This window comes from Harpia harpyja, chromosome 4 (genome assembly GCF_026419915.1).
Source record: "Harpia harpyja isolate bHarHar1 chromosome 4, bHarHar1 primary haplotype, whole genome shotgun sequence".
NCBI classification, from domain to species: domain Eukaryota; kingdom Metazoa; phylum Chordata; class Aves; order Accipitriformes; family Accipitridae; genus Harpia; species Harpia harpyja.
Genome location: NC_068943.1, coordinates 53,358,176 through 53,370,517, shown reverse-complemented (window position 1 = coordinate 53,370,517; position 12,342 = coordinate 53,358,176). Strand labels below are relative to the sequence as shown.

Sequence of the window (12,342 nt, the reverse complement as noted above, 5' to 3'; positions counted from 1 at the left end):
TCTCATACACCGTTACTAAGTCACTTGCTCTGTAAGTAAGATAGAAAAAAGACTAGAGAATGCAGAAGACATTCAAGATGACGACAGGTCAAAACAACACTTTATGTAATAGGAAAAGGCTTTTCTACATTCTGCAAGCGTATCAAGTAATGCATGCTATTCATTTTGTGATCTGCATGCATCGGTTTGACAGAATACATAGTTAAAAAAAGATTTCCAGATCATGCAGGATCTTGCAATACATTGTATGTGTTCTTGTTTTGTTGATTTATGTAATGATTTATTAATTAGTAGCTGTCTGACTGGAATTGAGTGTCTGGAACAAACACTGCCATTCGTATCATAATGATATTAGCCAAAGACATTCTCAAGCCTCTTCTGGGAGATCATTCATTTTCACACGTATATTAACCTCTTGTGAGTTGAGGGGGGCGGGGGGGGGGGGGGGGGGGGAGAAAAGCACACGCACACAGGTCTATGTTTGTGGCACATTTACAACTCCAGAATATCCTTTTAGACAATCTTGGGGAAAAAAACAGGCACGTCTAGACACAGGACATATGATTTACCTCCAAAGTAAACAGAACATAACTTTATTAATCCACATTAGAATATGGCCTGTGTCTTCGAGCAAATCCAGGTTAGAGTACTGCATCTTCACCTCAACTAATAAGTGCAGGGAAAAGTACAGATGTAGATAGAAATAACATCATAATATTTGTCTTTAACAAAATCCAAGCAAGTTTGGATTTAAACCAGAATTGTTCATTCTGCCTTACATGACAGTAAGCAGATACTAATGTCTATTCTTACTCCCCATGACTATAACTAAAGTCAAACATGACATTCAAGATTTCCAAAAGTATTCCATTTGGTGCAAGGAGGCTTCCTTACACTGAAAGTAATGAGTCTGATTCTGCAAGTTAGCCTATTTAATTTTATACACACCTACAGAATCCAGTATGAAAAAACAATTTAAAAAAATATCAAAACAAAGGAGTATATCTGCTTTGCAAATAGTCCTGAGACAAGACCTGCTCTCAAGAAGGAAGAGTTCCCCCACACCCCTAGCAAACAGGGCAGGTGGGACCCTGAGCTAGTAGAAGCAGTCCCATCTCCTCTGGTGCCCATACAACTTGTTGGGGTCCCTATCACAGTAACCCCTGGGCTTCCTTGATTAAAGGAGAGGTAACTACAATCTCCCTACCACAACCATCAGGGCAACTACCAGTCCCGCTCAGAAAGTCCATATCCATTCCTTAGCTGTGTGCAGCCTGGCCCTTACAACACCACGCCAAGCTGACGGGTCAGACAGTTTTCCTTCCATAATAAATATCAAAGCCAAAGTTGCAGCAAGTTGCATCCTTAGGCAGCAATCAGTTCTCAGTGTTAGAAGAATGCATTTGCAGGCTGACTGGCAGGATTCCCTCTGAGAGCTCTTTCCAACCTAGTGCATCTGATGGCAGGGGGCAATGACAGATGATAGGAAGCGATCATCTGTCACTGCCCGTGAGAGGTATAGTCGCACATAAGATCATTGCTGCTGCAATTCTTGCAAGCCAGCAGAAGGGGAAAAAAAACAAAACAAAATGCTGAAGTGAACAGTATCAACTGACTGGTAATAATCCCCTTGACCCCTAAGTGGAGTCCCCTTGATGCTCACAGGTAATTCTATTCCATCCAATCTCCATTCTGCTGAAACACCCAGGTTAAATTAAGTTTTGTCATTTCCCAGATGTTATGGAGCTTCAAAGCCTGGTACCTTCTCCTTGCACACACCCCTCTTATGTAGAAACACATGACTGGTATATTCAGTCAAACTCCATGCATGTGAACAGTGTTTATGAAGAGCTCATTGCCTAGCCAGTGAAAGGAAAACTCGCCACTTTTGCAGATAAGAAACACTGACGTGAGAGAAAGGGGCTTTTATTCAGCAAGCCACAAGGAAATTCTTTTCTCGAGTGATATGAAGTTTCTGTCTTGTATTTACTAGACCTGCAATGGGGACAAAAGTAGCCTTTTCAGTTCGAGACTTCGACTTGAAACGATGCTATTTTGTTTAGCATATGACTCTACAGCTCATAACACACTTGTTCCCATGTTCTCAGCATAATTAATGATAGCAATATATGAACATTCAGACCACCCAACAATCTATATTCCAAACATAAAGCCAAGCCAATTAAACAACATATCTAATCATGCTAGGATATTAAACTAATGGAGCAGATTTTACAATTTCTTAAACAGTCCATTAAGATTATGTGTGAAGTGCTTTTAATTCCCCTAGATCTTACTCTTTCAGTTCTACCCATATAACTGGCAACTTTTTAGTCTATGGGGAATTTACTGCCAAATTATAATGCCCTTGTGATTCAGAGATTATCTTCATGTTGCTGTCATCATCATGTAGGTTAAATTCAAATGTACAGAATTAATACACAGCTGAAACAGCTTGGTTTCACCAATCTCAGATATAGATGTTAAAGCTCCATGCTTCAAATCCCTCTCTTGAATCAGGCAGAGCGAGATTGTGGCATGAGTCTCTCTAGACCCTGAGGGATCTCGTATTGGTCAGTCACTCTCTTATTTTATACAACAGGAAAACTGAAGTATGCTGTTCTCTCTCTAAGAAAAGATTTGCAGAAGAAAGTCTAGTTCGAGTCACCAGCTGGATGCTTCATTTCCATCTCTCCCTTCTTCTGTTCACCTCCCAACCCACTCTGGAAGCAGGAGGTGCAACCTGCCAGCCACCACCATGGTCTGCACTGTGCAATTAAAGCTGAATGCCAGACTCCAGCCTGAGAATCCCAGGAGGCAAATGCCAACTCCAGGTGCTGGTCATCTGTGCTTCAGGGGCTATAGTCTGAGGCCACACAAAATTGCAACGGCAATGTGAGCCAAACATGTCTTAAGACTTATGACACAGGACTGTTTTAGCAAATTTGGACTCGTATTTCAAGCCTTTGAAATCCTCAGATGCCAAAAATGTCTGGAAGTCATCTATAGAGCACCCTTTTGTGTTACTACTGATACCAAAGAACTAGTTCTTTGGCTCTGAGCTGAGACTATTGCAGACTGGCACTTTTGACTTAATTCATTAAAATTACCACTTCTGTTTCTCATTGTTCTGATAATATAATACCATAGCAACAAATGAGAAGCTCCAAATTATATGTGTGACTCTGAAAGGAAGTGCATAGTTCCTGTATATACAAACTTTGATCTACTGCAGGATGGTCAACAGCATCTGTTACTCTAATATCCCACATTATTACAGCCATTTAGCTAAACAGATCATAAAAAGATTGTTCCATTGGCCATCTTCCTGGCATAAATCCAGGGAAGTGGGAAGTTGCTGAGTGGCCATGACCAAGTACCAGCACAAATCCAAAGAATTTAGATGGATGGCTGTGGCTAAATGCCTGCATTCTTCAGTGGTAGGAGCCTTATGTTGTTATTTCCAGGCTCACATTTTTAGCTACAATATTATACGTGTGGTTGAGCTCTCTGAAGAAGGTGACACAAGGTGACACGTCATATACAATTGTTTGTAATTGCCAGTCCAACCATATGCAAGTCTATTTCACATTTTAAACCTGCTCTGAAGGCAATCTGTGAAGAGCTGTTTTAATGTAACATGGATGTATCAGAGTTGCACAGCCCGTGTGCACTGTACAGCCCATCCAGAAACCAAAAAGAAATGGCAAAAGCCACCCTTCTGCACAGGCAAAATTTCTGCATGAGAAAACAGGACATGCCCAGGAAACTCAGATATGCATCGAGACAGAGCTGTGTACACAGATCCTATCAGTTCTGCATGAAGCAGAATTTGAGGCAGGAGGAGCAATGAGAGGAAGGACACACAATTTTAGCCTGAACCCCAGTAAGTCCTGAATGAAATGCCAGGAGGGGGAGCAGGGGGAGGGGAAGGCTTCACTCTGCATTATGAAATGCCTTATGTTACTCTCAACCAAGAGAAAAGGCATTTTCAAGGAATTAAGAGATCTTGTTTCAACAATCAGCTTTGCAACAGGACTTCTGAAGAGGCTAAGATACTTCCACCACCCCCCATTGTAACTACAAAAGGGTAGATAATTCTCCCGTTACACAAAGGCTATGAAGCCAGAACGATTTTTGTCAGTGAAAGGTAGGAACACTATGGAGATGAGTGCAATTATTTCAGTCTGCAAGTCAGAACGGCTGACTTGACCTCCAGCTTTATTTTACCTATAGCCTGTTCCTGTGTACCCTTTTTGATTTCAATAAATATATTGATTGAAAGTTCAACATACATGAAAGAGGGATGTAAATTCGGATATGCAACACACTGATATCCAAAAGATACTGGTATGAGTTGACAGCGACAAGATACATCTGCAGTCAGTACAATGAAAACCTACTTCCATCAGCAGAAAAGCAGTGCCACTTTTCAAACTGATTTTCCACATTTCAAAATATACTGTATGCAAGTCTAATGAGAGAAGCTTTTCACCTCACCCATCCAGTATGTATGACATCATTATGCTCAAAGAGTACTACTGCAGCATCTCCGACAGGCTCTTCTCAGCAACTTTCACTAGCAAAAATGCCTATAGGTTTCTGTCTTCCGGTATGTCTGTAAAAGGGTAGAATGCAAAGCCAGAGATTTATCTGAGATAATTTTAGACTATGACACTTACTGATAACATTCTACGTGAATAAGCCAACTTTGCATACAAGTAGTTTACAACCAACTCAAAACCACACACTGCCCAGAGGACGTACCCTGCACCCACAGAAAGCACACTATGGAGTTCCTTTGAATACAATTTTTACAGGGCACTGATAGACACATATCATTTAAAATACAATTGCTAAAGCATTTTTCTTTGCCATCAAGTACCAGTTACTTATTAGCCACCTCACTGAATTATGGACCACTGTATTATCATAACCAATCACATTGCTTTTAAGGCACTGCTAGTAAAAAGCCATTGCGGATCCACACCTAAGGACAATTCAACCTCAGGGCAAAAGCCCAGAGCTAGGGAACTGAAAGGCAAAGTTCCAGCTACCTTCAAATCCCCAAAGTATCATAGCAACCAGATATTTTCCTGGGGCAGGGGAAGCATATATGATACTTAATGATCCAGTCTAGTCCTCTACTGTGGTATGTGACTGCTAGGAAGGGGATGACAAGTGCAAGACTCAAGACTGTCCTTGGAACACCACTGCTGCTGCTCAACATGCATGATGCCAGCTTCCCTTCAAGCATGTTTGGTAACTTTCAATTACAGTATGGGCTAGTGACAGAGTAAATATCTGGTTATGGAAGACTGGCTGGCCAAAGTGCCTGGCAGATGACTAAGATGTACCACCACAACATGGACTTCAGTGGCAAGGGGAAAAACAGCTCAGGAAGTCCTAAGTCTTACCTTCATTTAGAAGGATGTTCTTCTGAACAACATAGTCCTATGCTTATTTTACTATTTAGCAAGCAAATCTGGATTAAAAGCAGGAAAACCACCTCAATTTTATTTATCTCTTTATTTTTAGGGAAATTACAGAATAAAGCCACCTTTTGTAAGATACCATATAGTTCTTAAAGTTCCCTTAAATACCAAATATTTTTCTATTTTTCCCAGCCTGAAAGTTGAAAGTACCAGACAGCCATATCTTACTAATCAATATTTTTATTATTACTCTTGTTAAACAGCTCCCTGGGTAGTAAACCACCTGTCCAAATTATCCGTAGTCCTCTTAAGTGAGACATATTGTACAGGTAAATACATTACAATTCAGAGTTTATTCAACATACCGCAATTGGCAAGACAGCATTTGCCTAGCTCAGCTGCAAGTTAGCTTTCAATAAACAGTACTTGAAATAGCTGGCAGCACAGCTGTGCGCTATCAGCTAAAAACCCACAGACTTCTCCAATTTTGAGGCAGACTCTGTCATCTGAAGCAGCCAGGGATGTACTGCTAGCCAGTTAGCAGCACACCACCAGTCTGATGCTGTCCGCACAGGTTGCAGCCACAGCAGTAGCAAAAGGCTCAGTAAAGCTCTGCAGGCACACCATGACCAGCCTTGAAATCAAGGGTAGGTTCTGGTAATCCCCAGCCACCAGACAGTACGAGAGCTCTTTGGGATGCAGCGCAGGGGTAGAATTTCACTTTTGATGTATAACTGCAGCCTTGAAATAGCAATGTTATATATACCCCTACAGACAAAATTGTTACTGGGCTAATTGGACAGCCGAGTGTTTAACATGCCCTGGAGACTCGGGATTTAAATAAGTTCTTCAACCACTAACAGTTCTCTTGTACAATAGTACATCTTGTTCCTCTCACACGATGCAGAGTGCATCTTGGATAAAGGCATGTGCCAGTCTTAAAAGCAGGCTCAATCTCCACACTAAAAATTCAGATACTGGAAGTTACTTTTCCTGGGATATGAATGAAGACAGAAACCTAAATCCTCTATGTCACAGCCCCTACTCCTTCCCCCCAGCACAAGTGCATGAGGAATGACTCAACATCAGTGGAGCTACAATGTCATAAACTAGGTGTCAGAAATGAGAATATACACCTATTACTGTTTTTTGTTAACAAGTGAAGGATGGACAATGACATCAAGAAGTCATAACACATTGGAAAACATGCCTATGTGGAAAGATTAATTAGAAGTAATGAAGATAAATACTCATTTCCTGCCTTGTGAAGAGCCCTAACTCTGAAAAGGCGAAAAAGGAGGTTTGCCTACTGATAGCACATGCATGTGCACACGTACACAAAACACAGCCAGGGGAAGGCACAGCCTCCTCAGACACAGTCTCCCCTCTTTTGGGGGTTTGACATCCTCCAGAGCTAGTTCAGAACTTCAGGACCACTGCCTGTGGAGAAGATACAGCAGCACAAAACATTCAAAAAACAGAAAGCCAGGCTGCAGACAAGAGAATGCACACGCCACTGGCAGAGGCTGCCTGCAGATTTTACAGACCTTCTAATCCAGCAGAATATTTGGAGGAGACTGGCAATGTAAACAGCATCTGTATAGTTAGAAACGCGCAAAAATAACAGCCACACAGTGAACCTGAAACTCCTATGATTTGTAGCGTGAGATTGTTTGTGTGTCTTCCCAGTACCGGGATATATAAAAGTTGTCATTAAAGCAAAGAAGATGGGACTGAAAGATGATTCTCTAGGAAAGGATCCTGCAGAGTGTCTTCTGTCCTTACACACTAACCCCAAATCAAAAAGGAAGGCAGTGTTGTACAATGGAGTACATTGTTATCACTGTCCATACAGGCCAAGGGCTTTATCATTTCTGCTGTGTGATGCCAGCTGCAAGCATGCAGAGCTGCTGTAAAATACCAAGACTGTAGGAGTAAGCAAAAGGCAGGAGAGGGAAGCAGAGTCAAGTCCACATTTTTAATGGGAAAAAGCCTTAAAGCAAGTAAGACAAGTATTAGTGCAAAACTGACATTTATTACCAGTCACTTGTATTTCAAGAACTTTTTTCAAATTCCTTAAAAAAAAAAAAAAAAAAAAAAAAGGAGGGGGGGTGACCCCAAATTTCCAAATACATTTATCACATAACACTGATTACTAGTGGAGTGCATACACTCATGCAGGAAGAACACATGTATGAGGACAGAATATATGCTATTTAAAGATCATAATTTTCAGTGCACTATCTCTTAAAGAGTTTTTTTTTAAAAAACAACAAAAAACTGAAAGCATAGTGGGAAGGGGAAACAGCTAGAACACGAAGCATTAGAGAGAAGTATCTGAACTGGCAGAGCTTTGGCAGAGAAGGCAATCTGACAGGCACGCCAAGAGATCAGTTATCCTCCCAACAATCAGGAAAGCTGATGTCCTAGAAGCCAATATTTGAACTGTGCTAATAATAGGTCAGTCAGCAAAGCTGATGCTACATATTCAACCAAGTCTATGTACAAGCTGCAGGCATGAACACGAGACATTTTTAATTAAGGAGGAGAAAAGAGACTAAAGGCTAGCTTATTACACACCATCGTCTCCGTTTACCACAAGCCCTTCTCAGCTAGAAGACATTAACATCTCCAATACCAAAGCACACATACTGCAGTAGGTTGGAACCATGCTGTGCCAGCTGCTAATTAGGCTGTAACAGGCTGCCCCTGCTGCATCCCTACTCACAGAGGGCTTACTGAATAGACAAAGTCAGGGTAAAAGGGGAAACAGGCACAGGGAGGCAGAGCAGCATTGCTGAACTATGGCAAATCATGACCAGGAAGAGGCAAGTACCCAGGTGCTCTGACTCCCAGCTGTCTCCTAAAAGCATACATTGCTGTTAGTTAAGGCCAAATATCTACTGCTGCATTAAATGATATTATGACCTGATGAGAGACAAATTGTAAGAAAATTCTTATTTACATCACATAGCATTTGAAAGCTTGACAGAGACTCACTAAAGTCACTTTAGTGTATGCTAGTCGACTTGGCCAGAAGTTTTCTTCACTATTTAAGCTGAAAATTGTAGCAATAAAACAGTTTGCAGCAGCCAGATCATAAAGGTCTCCTGCACAAAAACTGTTTCCCATTTTTTTGTAACATTTACAGCTAGCTACAGCCAAAGCTTACCAAGTCTCAGCCCATCCAAACAAAGACAACCTACAATCTCATCTTTATAGGAAAGTCACAACCCACTTTGAATTAGACAGCAAGGATAATATTCCTGCATACCACAGAATATGTTAGAACTGTTCTCAGTAACTGAGAATTCAGTAGTACCTAAATTTGGCTGACTCCAGAGTCATCCTCCCTTTTTGAAATTCTTTGGCTTCCTCATTTCAGAAACTGGACCTATGTTGTGGATTAAACCCAAAACTCATTTTCTGTTCCTGCCTCCCTCACAACAATAAGGGAGATCGGGAAATGCTTATTAGACATCTTCTGTGTTTGATGTAGTACCATTTCCCTAATGGGCCTTGAACAATTTCCATGTTTTGAAAGCTGAGAGATTTCCTTTTAAAAATTAAATCAGCAGTCTGATGGGAAGTTGACCTCCATGAAATATTTCCTCCCAGTTTCACTATCTGTTGCAATCCCCTACCACTCTCCCCATCTTCTTTTATTCCGCTCACATGCCGATTTTTAAGTAGTTGTGAAAAAACACAAGCTGCAACTTCCAGGAGACCGTGAACTGTTGCTAGGCTGACTCCCATACTGCGTTAACTGTTGAGCTAGAAATTTTCCTGACATCAAAATACAACAATATCTGTAGTATAACCCAGCAAGGAGACAGTGTTCTTCACCGAAAAAGGCACTGGCAACACAGTTTCCATCAGTATGGGTGTTAGCTCATGTACTGTTTTCTATTATTTCTGAATTCCTAGGTACTGCCTTTAGAGATATACGTTAGGAGTTATTTCTATATTAAAGAGAAAGCAAATGCATGCAGGTGCACTTTCCAGGATTACTGCTTTGGCTGCTATCAGAGGTAGAAGCTCAACCTTTGAATACTTTTTACCCTCAGCTCCTCCAAGCTAGTGTCAGGACCCCCAAGCTGAAAACTCCTGTTACAGATTAGTTAGCTTCTCTACTTTTGACAAGTTGACTTTTATACTGCATATCGCATAACTGCATCTTCACTGGAGGAAGAACTCACCTTTACGATTTTTTACTGTGCCACCACTATTATTTTACTAGCTGCTTCAGGTTCACTCGCAATTTCCAGAGTCACTGAGAGGCAAAACCTGACGTCACGACAACTCCTTGTCCCAGGGAAGTCCTCATCCAGATTTCCAGTGAAAACTATTCTGTGTCACCTCTTCCAGCACATGACTGACTTGTTTTGAAAAACAGATACCAACCTAACTCCATCTAATTGTGCCAAAAGACTAGCATCACCTCCACAGGAACTCCTCCACCTTCAAGAGCCTGAAACCCCCCGCTCCTTGAATTTCCAACTGAAATATAGTGAGTGACCCTTGCCCTCAAAAATCAGAGGCAATCCACCTGTAGCTTTGTGCTTAGTTCACACATGCAGTAAATGGATAAAGGAATAGTGCCACATGGAGCAAGTCTTGAGCAATGCCTTTCATGGAATGAATTTAACTTCCACTTCAGTAGGAAAGGATTATAATCCGATATCAAAAGGGTCTTTCTGGTAAGAAACTTTACTAGTTTTGGTATCATTTCCATTCATGCCAGTTTGACACTAGACAATGTGCATTATGTAGATTATACATAAAGTTTTTACAGAAGTGCATGAAGAAGCACCACAAGTACTAGAACACTGAGAACACAAGTCATTTAATACAGAATTTGGTACTGATAAATAAAAAAACCCCACTACATAAAGACCTAAATATACATAAAAATTGTTCAGTGCCTGGTAGAATGCCAATGTGGTACATGGATCTAAGTCATTCCGACTCCTGTGTTTTGCAGCTAAAGCAAAGGCAAATCCATTTGTATGACAAACTGTGTGATAGAGGCCCATGTATTCAATATTCATTATCAAACAGAATTAACAATAAGAGAGGTTGACTGCTGAAATGCTAGAGATACTAAAAGAATGAGGAAGAGTGAGTTTTTCATTGTACATGTTAAAATAATCCCTTATGCGGAGAGACATGCACCGTCTTCTCTCATTCAATTAATGATATTTACAATCTCAGTTCTTCAAAGGGTCTAGTTATTTAGCTCCCCCCCTCCTCTTTCCATGCCAGAAAGAGAAGCATGAATACATGTTTAATGATGCACTTCTTGGATGTTTTCAGCAGTGAGATGCATCACTGAGTAACCTTGCTCTTGAAGAAATTAAGCCAAACAGTTGGGGTTTGGAGCAGGTATTTTTAAACCTAGTACTATTAAATATTACATTCTTCTCCTTAAATTATTAGGTATATTTTAAATATTGATATATTAACTTCAGCCTTTATTGTGTGCTTGTCAAATGTACTGTAAAACCTATACAGATGTAATGAAAATATCTTTGACCCACAGGGCAGTACAAATATTGACCCAATTGTTTCAAAGCCCTGATTCAAAACAGACACAAAAGAACTCTCTTAAATAACACAGCCAAAATCCCCAGCAGCTGGAAAAATGCCACATCATCTTTCACTTGGATGAGGGCAATGGGATTGCCACAGAATTTACAAACATGCTGAAGCCAAGCCTAGTGCTACAGAATCGCACCTACAGCCTTCAGGCTCCACTTGACACATTTGCTCTGCAGTTTGTGTTGGGCTTTCAGGCCCAAGGAAACTTATGATCACCTCCGGACACAAAAGGGGAAAGGACCTTCCAGGTCAGAAAAATCCTCTCCTCTTTTATCATAAGGAAACACTTCATGGAGTCTCATGAAATGAGAAAGCTCCAGCTCAAGGTACAGTATTATTGCTACAGGCTCTTGTAGCAAGCTCATATTCTGTGGCTGAGCTACAGCATATTAGCACCAGTTCTGTCAGCAGTGTTCACGCATAAAAACAGGCCTATCCCTGTAAGAGGAGAAACTACCCCCGCTCCTTCCCTTGAAAACTGCAAAACTATCATTACTAAAAAGCTGTACAGATTGAGTGTCTCTGCCTTTAGATATCCTCAGCCTGTCAGTCTGAGCAAGCCAGAGCTGGAAGAAATAGCTGTCTGTAAGTACTTCTGTACTGCTGTGGTCTCATCACCCCACCTTCTCCCAAATACACTTAAAGGCTTGAGGTATGAATTGTGCAAGCTAGCCACTGAAGCAGGGACTCCTTGCTGAACCATTTGATTGGGCTGTGCTACTGCTCTAATTGCAACCAGCAGAGGAGGGAAGCTTCAGCCATACATCCCCTCCTATGGGGTAAGTATCACCTCAGCACTTGCAGTAGTTTCTCAACACAAACTTCCTTTGGACAAATGGGATCATCATCTGTTTACAACAGCGTTTCTGCAGAAGGCTTTAGAAATCGCTGTTGACTCCCTGGGACGGGACACTTATATTTAGTTTCATGACACGGACTGTTAGCTGATATCTTTTCATGGTGCATTGGATGAAACTGGGTCTGCATCCGCTGTGTTTTCAGCATGCTGCCACGTCAGTGTTGTTACCTAGCTTTAAAAATAAAGAGGAATAAATCAGCACATGCTAGTGAGATGAAGAGGACAGCATATTATACCATCCTCAGACTTTTAAAAACTAAATGGCTCTACCATAAAAACAATTAGTTGCTTTCTTCCTTTACTGCTTTTCTCAGGCAGTGTCAAAACTGCACTGAGTCAATGGTTAAGTCTATTCTCCTAACATCCATTTGGTTGTATAACATAACTTCCAGCTAAAGGATGCAAGAATTATAATGCACAAACTGTCTGACAATATATATTTCTTCT

General features: G+C 41.0%; 1 protein-coding gene across 2 annotated transcripts in view; it reads right to left on the bottom strand.

Moving 5' to 3' along the window:
* PLCB1 (phospholipase C beta 1) overlaps positions 1 to 12,342 on the bottom strand; it is a 420,728-nt gene that overhangs the window by 391,565 nt on the left and 16,821 nt on the right. The window lies entirely within an intron of this gene.